Source organism: Pan troglodytes, chromosome 21 (genome assembly GCF_028858775.2).
Source record: "Pan troglodytes isolate AG18354 chromosome 21, NHGRI_mPanTro3-v2.0_pri, whole genome shotgun sequence".
In the NCBI taxonomy this organism is placed as follows: Eukaryota; Metazoa; Chordata; class Mammalia; order Primates; family Hominidae; genus Pan; species Pan troglodytes.
In genome coordinates this window covers 64,286,783-64,300,062 of record NC_072419.2, presented here as the reverse complement: position 1 = coordinate 64,300,062, position 13,280 = coordinate 64,286,783, and the positions used below count along the sequence as shown (strand labels likewise).

Genomic DNA, 13,280 nt, shown 5'->3' with positions numbered 1-13,280 from the left:
TCCATTCCTAAATATCACCAAGCAAAGTAGGGTTTTGTTTGATCTCTGTGTAGTCAAAGACCCATGGAAATGTGTTTTCCTTTTTCTTTTCAAACTAGAGCGGTCTGACCTCCAATGCCAAATTCAGTCCTTTGCTTTTGCCAATAAAAAGAGTCTAAGAAATTTTGAAAATAGAGTTTAGAGTAGACAGTAACTCAAAAGCTTAGTGCAGGGCAGGACTACAGAGCAAAGCCATCAGGTATCCCCTGCATGCCGGCCATGGTTATGAGTAGTGGGTCACTTTCTCCACACACATCGGGGTCCTGCCCTGACACTGGGGCCTTCAGAAGACCCCTGTCCTCACCCAGTGAAAGCTCCAGGACTCCTGATAAACTGGTTCTTGTTTCTCTTTTAACCAAGAGCTAACCTAGACTGCCATTTGCAGTCAGTAGACAGGTCCAAACTCTTGGCGGGAGGACTCAGTTCCACCATTTTTGCATCCCTTTAGTGAGGAACAAACCTTTAGCGAGTGTATTAGTCTGCCTGGGCTGCCATAACAAAATACTACAGACTAGGTGGCTTCAACAACAGTAATGTGTTTTCTCACAGTCTTGGAGGCTGGAAGTCTAAGATTAAGAAGTCACTAGGTTTGATGTCTTCAGAGGCCTCTCTCCTGGGCTTGCGGACAGCCATTCCCCACTGTGTCCTCACGTGCCCTCTCTGTGTGTCCTTCCCTATTCCCTCTTCCTCTTCTTACAAGGATGCCAGTCACACTGGATTAGGGCCCACCTTATGAAATTACTTAACTTTAATCATCTGTTTAAAGGCCCTACCTCCAAATACAGTCACATTTGAAGATGTGGGTTAGAACTTCAACATACAAATTCCGAGGGGACAGAATCCAGCCCATAACAGTGAGTGCCAATGGTGTGTAGGTCCTTGTGCTTAATGGACATGGCAGGAGTGGCTGGGGTGCACAGGACAAACAAGGCAACAGCCCCTGTCTGCTGAGAGCGCTCATTCTAGAAACTTCTTGAAGAAGCATATCATATTGTCATCACAAGTTTTTCGGACAGATTCCTTTGAAGCTGGGTGTGCTGTGAGGTCTGGAAATGTACCAGGGAGAGAGAAATTCATAACCTGAGTTGTGGAATGGGGTCTCCTGGGGAACACAAGCTTGCATTGATGGGAGATAGCAGTTTGGATGGGTACCTCTCAGAACTCTCTTCCTTATACCCACAAGGGAGGCCCCAGGAGCCACAGTTGTACCATGACCTCACCCCTCCTTGGCCACAGCTGATTGGACCAGAGCTGTGCCCCGATCCAAATCAAGTTCTTTCTCAGAAGAATTTAGACCTGGGAGGCACACAGATTCTCAACGGGCTGTGTTGGCCGCTTGAAATCGGGAAGTCTCCTGAAGCCAGTGCACAGGGGTGGCAGGGCCAAGGAGGGGAGTCTACAGAGAGAGAGAATGAGGCCGGCTTGGGAAGGGTGGCAGAAATGAGGGGCACCAGACAACGAATGTCCCTCCTGTGATAAGAACTACCTGCAGGTGCTTGTTACAAACACAAATCTGCCCCTTCTCTAGGCAACATGTGGCCAAGTATCCCCTCCCCGGTGTCCCTGTCCCTCTCTGGTGGCATCTGGTGGTAGGCAGCTTGCTAGGTGGCATGCTGGACAGATAGCCAGGAATTGGCACTTTGGTCCCATTCCTACAGGCACACACAGACTCCAGGGGTCCTTCTGTTGGAGCTATTGGGGTGCTGCGACTCCAGGGGTCCTTCTGTTGGAGCTACTGGGGTGCTGCAGTGGCCGTGGGAATGAGCCCAGCAGAGAAGGAGGAGAGGAAACAGCCTTCGTCCCCCTCAACTCCTCTTGCCCCTTCTCTTATATTTCTCCCTTTAAGTCCACAAAACCGCAAGCCAGATCAGCCTTTCCTGTTTAGGCAGCTTCCCAGGCGTCTCTCAGTAGGTCCCAGGAACACATCGGGCCTGCTCAGAGCAGTCACCCATGCCATCCCTCTGCTTGGTGTGTCTTTCCCTGCTAGACACTAGACGGTGAGCACCTGCAGTTTCAGAGCAAGGTGACCTGTTTGCAGCTGTGTCCCCAAGCACCAAAAACTGCCTGGGCACCCTGTGGACTTATTAAAGAAAGGACAGTGGCAGGAACTCCCAGGAGTGACATTATTCCTTTCATACTCGTGACTGCTTAATTTCTCTTAAGTGGAACAGGCTCCAGGCACTGTGAGTCCTGCATGAAATCCTCTTCCTGTTGCCCCCAGGAGCTCACAGCCCCGCCAACTGGTCCTTGGGAAGGGTCCTTCCTGAACCCACGATCCCGTTGTGGGTGGGGCCTTGTCTTCAGCTGCTCTGATGATGGCTTGACCCTCAGACACTTTCTTCAGAGGGTCTCCCTAGAGAAGTTCACAAGCAATGGTCCATCCGTCTGTCTATCTAGCTGACTATATGCTACTAGTCAAGATTTGGGGTTGGGTACAGTGGCTCATGTCTGTAACCCCTGCACTTTGGGAGGCTGAGGTGGAAGGATCCCTTAAGCCCAGGAGCTCAAGACCAGCCTGGACAACATAGGAAGACTCTATCTGTATAATTTTTATTTTTTTTAATTTGCCAGGCATGGTGGTCCATGCCTGTGGTCTCAGCTACATAGGAGGCCGAGATGGGAGAATTGCTTGAGCCCAGGAGGTTGAGGCCGCAGTGACCCATGACTGTACCACTGCACTCCAGCATGGGCAATAGAATAAGACCCTGCCTCAAAAAAAAAAAAAAAAAAAGATTTGGATATCACATCTAATTTCTCTTCCTGCAACTTACAGACTGCTGAACCAGTGGGTCTCCTGTAATTAAGATCAGGGCAGGGAAGTGGCCACAGTCATAAACCCCAGCACCTCTCTCTCCCTTGAACACAGGCTGATGAGGTGGACGAGGTGTTTCTGTTTCCCTTGAGTCCCCTGTGTTGGAACATCTTTTCCACCTTCCCTTGCTGCTTGTGTCTGTGATTACTGGTGTGAGTGTTGGGAGACAAACCTCCTCTCATTAATTCATTCATTCACACACTTGTATTAGACAAAACCAAGTCCCCTTGGCACCCAGTCTCAGAACTGGGTCACAGTCAAAGAAACAACCAGCTGAGGGTCAAAATAGTTGAACAGGAACTAATCTTTGCTGAAATCTCTCAAAAACACTCAAGGAGCTTTCATTTCTCTTCTCATGTGCATCAAAGCTCCTCCCATTCTCCGTCCCAGGGTTCTCAGCCCTGGCCTCATAGCACAGGATCACCTGGGAAGTTCCAGGCCCCACCCAGACAGATAAGGTGGGAGTCTCCAGGGTAGGGCTCAGGGTGCTTGTTTGGGAACCCTTGCACCCAGGTGATTCCAGTGCCCAGTCAGGTGTGAGCACCTCCATGACCCGCCCAGCCCATCTGTTCTCCTGACCCCCAAACCCTTATGTTTGTCTTCATTCCCTTTCACTTCTACTTCTCTCCACCTCCCGCTTGCTCATTATCCTATTTTTAGGATGAGAGCCAGAAACGAGATGGCAAAGTCAGAGTTCTTGACAGGTAGAAGGAAGAGCAGAAGATATAGATTTGCCTGTTCATTTTTGGGGGCACACATTATTCAACCGACATTCTCTCAGGCTCATTACACGCCAGGCACTGTGGGGTCTGGAGAACCAAAGGTATTGAAGGAAAAGAGAAGGGAAAGGGCTTGTGGTTTAAGACAAGCAAGTAAAAGGCAGTTATGGCAAAAGTGATACAGAACATAAAAATGATGGCCAATACAATTCATACCTGAGGAGCAGCCATGTGCTGGCCTCTGTTCTAACTCAGTGACAAATCTCACAACAAAGTAGGACTAGGTAGAGAGACTGACGTTAATTTTATAAGTGATGAAACCAAGGAACGGATAGGTTACTCGTACGTTCCAGGTCACACCGCTGGCAAGAGCTGACATTCCAATCAGGGACATCTGGGTTCCAGAGTCTAGCCCTTATGCATGGTGCTGCCCTCAATAAAGGCTGTGGGCCAGCAGAGATGGGCTATGAACCAGCCTGAGAAGGCACACTAGGGCACCAGGCGAGGCTTCCTGGAGGAGGTGGTGTCTGAGCTGAGTCTTGAGGTGTTGGATGTTCCATAAAGCTTCCTGCGTGCTTGTCACCTCCACCTTCCAGGCTGTGCCTGGATGAGGCAGGGCATGCGAGGCAAGGGAAAGGAAGGTGGACACGTGACACACAGTGATGTTCCTTGGTTGACTTGAACAAGGGAAGGAGACATAACAAACTAATTTAACAACAACGAAAAAAGCGAAATTTGCTGGCACATACAACTTCAAACTTGGGCAGTCTGGTGGCCTTCAGGCACAGTCATACCTAGGGCCTTACTGCACAACAGTAGGACTTATTTTCCTCCTGACATCTCTTGACTCTCCTTTTTGCTAGTTGGCTTCATGATCAGGCAGGATGAGTTCTAAGTGACAGCAGGGGTGGTCTCCAGCAGCCTTCAGCTTCCATGACCTTCATAGCTAAGAAGCCTAGAGAAAAAGATTACAATCATTTCTTACACAGAAGCCATTTTATTCCTCCACAGGACACTGATTGGCCCTGCTTAGGTCATGTGACTGCTCCTCGGCCTATCTTGCTGTCCCAGGGCATGGACTACTCTGATTGGCCAGTGTGAGTCACATGCCCGACCCTGTAAAGGATTCAGGGCCAAGCTCTTGCAGACAGCTCCAGGTGGTGAAGGGCTTTCCTAAGAGGAAAAGACAGCAGGGATGCCAAACGAAGGGAGTGCCCACAGCCCAGGGCCTCCAGGAGGCAGCGGTTCCCTTCTTCTGTAGTACAGGCACCCACCTGGATGTGGAAATGCTCCTCTGTCCCCCACCTCCTGAAGGGGCCAGGTACCTGCCTGCCAGGCCTGCTCCTCATGCCCCCTCCAGCCTCAGCCTGGGGTGTCCAGCGTGGGTACAGTCAGGAGGAGGAACGGGAAAAAGGACACAGACCGGCCATACGTTTACACATATTTAAAACCAAACACAAACAATTCCTGATTGATTCCAGAAAATCACTGGAACTGCTAGAAAAAGAAGAAGGCAGGGTGATGGGACCCTTGAAAATGAAATGGAATTAATTGACTGTGGAACTGAGCACCATGAAATTAAAAATAATTTAATCTGAAGCTCATGTACTGTGGTTGAGCTTTCTACTTAGCATTGGAGGAATATCTGATATGTGGGACTTCCACTGAACAGAGGATGTGGCGGGAGGGGGACAGGCTGGACCCTTGTGGCTCAGCCAGGTACCTGGGAGCTCAGTGATGGGTTGGGTCGAGAGCTGATTGGCCCCATCCCCATGGAGACAGACCTGCTAGGATGAGTGAGAAGGTCAGGATAAGGACAGGTTCAGGTAAGCAGACCCTGAACCAGCACCCAGAGCTCCTGGCAACCTGAATGACCCTAGGGAAATCTTGTCCCCTCTGAACCTCAGCCTTCTCATGTTGTAAATAAAGAGGTTGAGTGAAGGCAGTGTCGTCCAACGTGTGGCATACATATCATTGGCAAGATGATCTTAGGTGGCACACGAGGAATTTTTTTTTTTTTATACTTTAGGTTCTGGGTTGCATGTGCAGAATATGTAGGTTTGTTATATAGGTATACACGCGCCATGGTGGTTTTTGCTGCACCCATCAAGCTGTCATCTACATTAGGTATTTCTCCTAATGCTATCCCTCCCCCAGCCCCCCACCACCCTGACAGGCCCCGGTTGGTGATACCCCCCCGCCCTGTGTCCCTGTGTTCTCATTGTTCAACTCCCACTTATGAGTGAGAACATGCGGTGTTTGGCTTTCTGTTCTTATGTCAGTTTGCTGGAATTTTTTAAAATTAATAATGATGTGTTTATCTTTACAGCCACCTTCTGTTTTTGATTTTCCCAACTACAACTGTGATATAAGGTTTTCTTTTAAAATCAATTTGCTTTTGTGAAAATCGTGAGTCAATTTAGAGAATAATTCTAAGTAAATTATAGTGTGGTGGGCAAAAGTCATGAAGGTGGTCCCTGCGTGACTGGCGTTTGGAAAATACCAGCTGGGTGTACTGGAATTTGGAGCAGGGAAAGGACGAGAACCTTGGTGTTGGGCCAGCTGGTGCAGGGTCTTGGTCTAGTGTCCTTGGTATTTGCACTCCAACCATGAGTGGGAGCGTGCAAAGTGCCCTGGTGGCCAGATATCATGCCCAGAGATAAGCACTGAGCTTCCTAGGTGTGCTTGTCTAATGACTCTTCTGTGCACCTATTAGAAAAATGACTGCAGTCCCTGATGACATGCCATTTTGAATCATGCTTTTTAGAAACTTAATATTTTATGACAGTCACCACATGCCATCAGACCATCTCCTTCAACACAATTGTCAGCAACCACTTGCTGGTCCCTCTTGTGATGGCCCCATAATATGCTTAACTAACTCTTTTTGAAAGGCTATTTCCCATTTTTCATTATTACAAACAGCAGTGCATCAAGCTCCCCTGTAGCTGGACCCGGGCTCTCTTGCCTGATGATTTCCTGAGGAGACTTTCCTTGGAAGGCACATGGCTGGAAGCTCCCGTTTAGGGTGGGGAGGAACGATCACTGCTGCTCATCTTCTCAGGGGTCTCTGCCCCAGTGAACAGGAAAAGCCTCTCTCCCCACCTCAGCTGTCCTGGTTGCAGCCCCAAGCAGCCTACCTCCCCTGGCGGGAGGCCATTCAGCTCCCAGCCCTGTCTAGACAGCGAGCGTGCCAGCTACAGCCAGGCCTGAGCCGTTGTGTGTGTGTGTGTTTGTTTCTGTGTATATATATGTCTATATGTGTGTGTGTCTGTGTGCATGTGTTTGTTAATTACCCTGGAATGTCTGCTCCAGCCGCCACTGTGGAAATGTAGGTCATCCTGGCGAGGCGGGCGGTCACCATTAGGGGGTCAGGCCAGCCACTGGCTCACACACCGTATCGAGGTCACGGCCATCTGGGAGCCAGTGGAACGGGGCCCGGGCATATGAGAAGCAGACAGGCTAGGTTCTTTCTGCGGCTGTTAGTACGTTTCATAGCATGTCTCACAGCCTAAGGCAGGCGGCTTTTCTGTCACAAAGGTAAGAGCCAGTGTCCCATTGCATGCCTTATGAGCTTTCACAAGCAATCTTTGATTGAGCCAGGGCATTCTGCAAGCAATTTCCCTGGCATGGTGAGTGCTGTTTCATCCTCACAGCAGCCCTAGGAGGAGGGTCCTATTATTACCACAATAACATCACACGTTATCTCCATTTACACTTTACCATTTTCATAGTAACCATTTAACCTTTTCATTTAGCCATTTTCATGGTTTCCTCCATGATCTCGGAAGAGTTACTAAGTTCTTAATCATAATACAGTCATGAGTTGCTGAAGGAGAGGGATACATTTTGAGAAACGGGACATCAGGCCACTTCCTTATTGTGCAAACCTCAGAGAGTGCACTTGTACAACCCAGGTGGCACAGCCTGCTGCACACCCAGGCTGTAGGATACAGCCCATGGCTCCCAGGCTGAAAACCTGGACAGTATGTGACTTACTGAAACTGTAGGCCGTCGTAACACAGTAGTAAGTATTTGTATCTCTAAACATGTCCAAACATAGACAAGGTACCATAAAAATACAGTATTATAATTTTGTGGGACCGCCATCATATGGGTGGTCTGTCCTTGACCAAAATGTCATTACGCAGCACATGGCTGTAAGTAACAACAATCTGTTACTATGTGCTGGTCTCATCTACTCTCAGCTCTTGTAATATTTTTGTTAATTCACTAAAAAGCCGACAATGATTGCTCCCATTTTATAGATGGGCACAGAGAGGCCAATTACAAAGCTAGTGTGATTCAAACCCGGGCAGTCTGGCTCAAGGCTGAGCTCTCAAACCCTGAGCCCTTCATCACTGTGTTAAAACCCCCAAGTTGGCTGGGCGCGGTGGCTCACGCCTGTAATCCCAGCACTTTGGGAGGCCGAGGCGGGCAGATCACGAGGTCAGGAGATCAAGACCATCCTGGCTAACACGGTGCAACCCTGTCTCTACTAAAAATACAAAAATTAGCCAGGCGTGGTGGCGGGCGCCTGTAGTCCCAGCTACTCGGGAGGCTGAGGCAGGAGAATGGTGGGTGAACCCAGGAGGCAGAGCTTGCAGTGAGCCGAGATCGTGCCACTGCACTCCCGCCTAGGTGACAGAGTAAGACTCCGTCTCAAAACAAAACAAAACAAAAAAAACCCTAAGTTAGGTTGGAGTCAGTCATGGGCTTAGACACACCATTTGGATTTTTTAAAAAAAAACTGTAGCGCAAGAAAGGGGCTATTGTGCCCACTGCAAAGAAGCCTTTGGTTAGAAAGAGTTAAGCTTGTGTCCTGGTGAAGGAAGGTGGCTCCAGGGGAAGTTTCTGAAAAGCCAGATTTTCTCAGTGTGGCTGTTCACAAGCCCAGGCCAGGAAGCCTTTTATCAACGCCCCCGTCCCCCACTCTCCTCACCCCAGGTTTAAAAAATAATCTAATCTAACAGACGTTTCCATCTGCAGAACAATAGGCTGTGTGTGAGGGCCTTGTTTGTGCGCCTGACAGTCATAATTGTTCAAACGTTTATAAGCTGTGGGGTTATGAGGAAAAGGTTTTTAAGAGACTCAAAGAAATGAGGAAATGGTGCTTGGAACCACCCTCTCCTGCAGGGTTGGGACTGGCTGCATTTCCACTTCCCCTAGCGTTTTATTATGAAAATTTTCAAAAATACAGAAGCATTGAAGGAATCGGCGAGCACCCAGACACTCCCTGCCGAGGCCGCCCTGACAGTCGGCTGTGCACGTTGTCACTCCTCCATCCGCCCGTTCTCTGTGCCAGCTGCATCTGAAACGACACTCGCTGTCGGAGGTGGCTTTCCCTCCACAGGGAGGGCATTCCCACCGCCGTGGGGGTTTGGCCATGACTATTGAGGGATATTTTTATGCAGAATATGGTATTTGAGAAGGAGTGGGCCAAGAAATGTGAGCCACTGTTCTTTTCATTTTCTTCCAGGCTCAGCGGCACTTTCTGCCTTTGCATAAAAGCCAGCACAATCCTGCCCGAGGTGGTCCACGCCCTGCTGGCTGCGCTAAGTGCTCCCCACACACCGTGTTCAGTCCTTACAGCCGACCCGAGCCTCAGGTATTATTATTATTCTCCCCATATTCCATGGGGAGAAATTGAACCTCAGTGAGGTAAATGGACATTCCCGGGGCCCCCTGGCTTGGAAGTGGCAGGAGGAGGGCGTAGATCCCCAGTCCCAGCCACGTGCCACACCACCAGGACCAAGCCTCCAACTTCTCTCCACCTAGCCTAATGCCTGGCACACTGTAGTCACTCCACAAATGCCTGTTGAATGAACTGAGTTAAAAACCCCCTTTTACAGAATGTGTTGGAAAAACTGAGGCTTAGAAGTCAGATGGGTAGAGGGTAGGGGAACACCATCAACAGCCCCTGGTTGTCATCACTTCTTGTCTCTGACTGTTGTGGGGCAGGAAGTTTCCTTACTCTACAGGTCTCCCCCAGGCTATGATACTTCTCCCTGAGCCCTACCCGGAAGCCCTTCCAGCTGCCCCCATGCAAGATACACATTCTGCTTAAAGCTCCTCCAGGATGACAGGCTTGTGCTGATTTCTGTCCTGTTGAAAGGCCATGTGAAGAAGTGGAAAGAACCCAACCTCCCAGGGTCCTACAAACCTAGAGCTAAACCCACCTTCCGGCCATGATTAGCTGTGTAAACTTGAGCAAGTTATTTTTATCTCAACTTCTCTGTGTGTAAAAAGATGGTGACCATACCTCCTGAAGAGAGCTGACGTGGGTTTAGAGACAGAGAGAGGAGGCGAGCAGCATGGAGTACCCAGCCGGTGCTCAAGGAGACGCTGTTCTCCAGGAACCTCTGCCAGGCCTGGGGCTGTGTCACGTGATTTGCACATGAAGGGATTAGAACTGGGCTGGGGCCTCTGTGATCCCTGACCATGAGGATAGTTGGATCCATATCTTCTGGGCAATGTGACAGAAGGGCCCCCTCCCCACACACGGCTCTGTAAGGTGCCTTTTACTCTGCTGGTTTGCCCAGGGCATGATTTACTTGGGCAATCCCACCAGAATTCAACAATGAATCATATATGATTCCTGTCTGTTTCTTTTGTATTGATCCCCCTTTCTGCCCTCAGGTTGCTGAAAGACTATAAAAGAGACATTTTTTAGCCCTCTGTTTTGGGACCAAGAGTACACAGCAAAGGGCTTAGTGTGATTCAGTGCTACCAATGCAACCCATGCAAACTCAACCTAACCTAACCCACCCAGCCCAACCCTCCCCACCTCAAACCAACTTAACCCAACCCAACCTAATCCAACCCAGCCCTACCCAACTCAAACCAACTCAACTCTAGCCAACCCAACCCAACTCACCTCAACTTAAACCAAGTCAATTCAGCTCAACCCAACCCACTCCAACCAACCCGCCCAAATCAAGCCAACCCAATTCTAGCCAACCCAACCCAACTCACCTCAACTCAAACTAACTCAACTCAGCCCAACCCAGCTCAATGGCAACAGTTGTTCAATGGAAAGCACATGGGATTTGGAGTTAAATAGACCTAAGTTGAAATCTCAGCTTTTCCAGTTACAGGCTATGTGACCTTGGCCAAGTCACTTCACTTCTGAGTCTGCTTCCTCATCTTAAAACCGAGGGGAAAATCTCGTATTTGCCAGTATAGAAGATTCATTTTCTGCTTCTCAGGTGCCTTCTTGTGTGACACCATCAAGTCCACCATAAACCAATGGATGGAATAACTCTCAGCAACTTGTCCCTTTCCTCCCCTGCTCCCCTTAGGTAAGAAACTGTGTAAGCTTCAAGAACAGCAGGAAGAAGAGGCATCTCCAAACCAGTCTTCCTGGCTACTTGGCAGTTCTCCAAGAAGACTTGGCCTAGTCTGGGATAGTAGGTAATATCTTTCAGAAAAGCTTCCTGGTAAAATTGAGTGACTTATATACTAGCTAATCTTTAGACTGCAAATACAGTAATTTCTAGGCATTGTAGTGAGGATGGACAGTAATACGTGGCACTCACACTAAATACTGAGAAATCACTGCAGTCACCACTGCTACTGTTACCAGCATTGAGATAGTAGAATAGAAGCTTTCTTCACCTGTCTTCACATTACTGAGCCACTAACCAGTGCTCTCCCCTGCCACTGTAAACATTCTGTGGCCACCCACAGTGCTCTGAAAGTTGGAGGTTGGTCAGCGACACCTCAGTGAGCTCTCCCACATCTGCCTGCATTCAATGAGTCATTTGATTAACAAGAGTCTGTGGATTTATTCCCATGCCTTCTAATGCCAGTTATATTTGTAACTTTAATTTCAAAATTCAACTGAATTACTATATAAACTAAAAAACTATGAGTGTGAAAGCAAGAGAATAGTTGCTTCTGTGAAAAATAAGTCAAATGCTGTGGAATGACTTGAAAAATATGAGTTCCTAAAAATATGCTGAACAATTCAGTGAGGAAGAAACTACTGTAAAGATGAAAAAATACACAAACAATGAAGGATTCTGCATTCAGATATCTTTGTAAGTGCCCTTTAATTTTTACTTCACTTTAAAGGATTGGAAACTATAAATGCTGGTGACTGTAAAAATGGGTGTGGTTTATGTAAAAGATTACTATGCAACTCCAAACAGCAAAAATAAAAACACCTTGGTGTGCTCACAAAGATTAGTAAGTGGATGTACCAGTGGGTCATGAAATCATCAGTTTTAACTGCTTCGGGTTAGAGGGATTTGATGGCACTGGAACTGCCACATGGGCATTAAGGAAGCCACATGTGAGTCCTGGGGCTTGGCTCTGCAGTGGGCTTCAAGCACTGGTATGAGCCGAATGTGAACAAATCATGTGTAGTGGGAAAAAACACAAGCTTGGCATATAGACAGATGGACTCACGCCCTCCACTCCACTTTCTTGCTGTGTGACCTTGCGTGCACCATGTCATTTCTCAGAGCCATGATTTCTTCCTTAGCAAAAGGAGGTGCTAATATCTATCTCACAGGCTATAGAGGCCGAGGGAGGGTAGGGGAAGCCCTAAGCCAAATTTTGGCCCAGAAGAGGGACTGCAAATAGCACTCACATTCCCCTCTGCAGTGTGCTTCCAGTTCCATGCATCCAGTGTGAACCTGACTTTCTTATCTCCCAGGGATTTCTCAGCCAAGCATCAATGAATCTTGAATCTCAGCTGATGACACTCCTGGGCAAAAAGGCTATGAAACTGGAAAGATGTCTATGAAACACACAATCCCTCAAGCCAGAAAATGCACTTGACACATCTGTGTCCCTTGAGGAACCTGAAGTTTTGGTGAATCCAGAAAGCCATGGATGGCAGAACTGTTAAGAGGAAAAGGGAAGTCCCAGTAAGAGAGAGGCTGAGGCCCTGCCTCCTGGCTGTGTGTAGAATTAAAGAAGCATTGCCTCCTGGCTTAATCAGGGATGGCAATCTCATTAGCCATTGTCTGACCTCTAATGGGCAGGCCCTGTGGGTGGGCAGTGTGGTCCAGGGTCGTTAACAATGATGCACGTGGATTTATTGGAGAGACAACCATTTTCCTCCAGACCCAGTTGCAAACTTGGCTTCTAGGTCTGCATTGTTCTCGGCACATAAACAAGAAGGGCTGTGGCCCTTGGAAGGGCCCCTCCAGGAATCCTGAGAGAAAAGTCTCTACCCAGCAGCAGATGTGGGCTTATGACAGCTCCATTGTTGGTCGGGTGGAGGGGGGTTGCGGAGGAGAGGCCTACTCTGTGTGGCCAGGCTTCAGGGGCCCCAAGAGAGGCCACTGGCTCTCACCCCAATCCTCTCTGCCTGTTGAAATACAAATAGCCTGCACTTGAGTGCTCACCTGTGCTACTCCATTCCACGCCAGACAATTGCGAGAGGGAGGCTCCATGAGGTTCCCATTTTATGGATGAACAAATGGAGGCTCAGAGAGGTTTAGAAACATCCCAAGATTGGTAAAGAGGTGAATCCAGGGCTGAACTCGTTCTGATGTGTTTCACGGCTGATATTTTAACAATGAAACCTTACTGTCTTCATTACAATAAGTCTAATAAATGGCATTTGTCTACTCACAATTAGCATCTGGGTCCTTAATGTACATTAAATTACCAAGTCATCCAAAAACGCTATCGAGATGGTAGAATAATTATTCCTATTCTGCAGAGGGAAAAGGTGAGGTACAAAGAGGTCGGGA

General features: G+C 48.4%; 2 long non-coding RNA genes across 2 annotated transcripts in view; one reads left to right on the top strand and one right to left on the bottom strand.

Annotated features, from left to right (window-relative positions):
* LOC107970067 (uncharacterized) overlaps positions 1-10,983 on the top strand; it is a 67,991-nt gene extending 57,008 nt beyond the window's left edge. The window contains exons 3-4 of the long non-coding RNA XR_008541234.2: positions 9,050-9,178; positions 10,872-10,983. This is a non-coding gene — a long non-coding RNA (uncharacterized LOC107970067). The remainder of the gene's footprint in view (positions 1-9,049; positions 9,179-10,871) is intronic.
* LOC112206516 (uncharacterized) lies at positions 3,852-4,630 on the bottom strand. The gene is made up of 2 exons (XR_002940900.2): positions 4,365-4,630; positions 3,852-4,247 (listed from the first exon to the last, which is right to left on the bottom strand). It is a non-coding gene; the product is annotated as an uncharacterized LOC112206516 (long non-coding RNA).
* Positions 10,984-13,280: the final 2,297 nt, after the last annotated feature.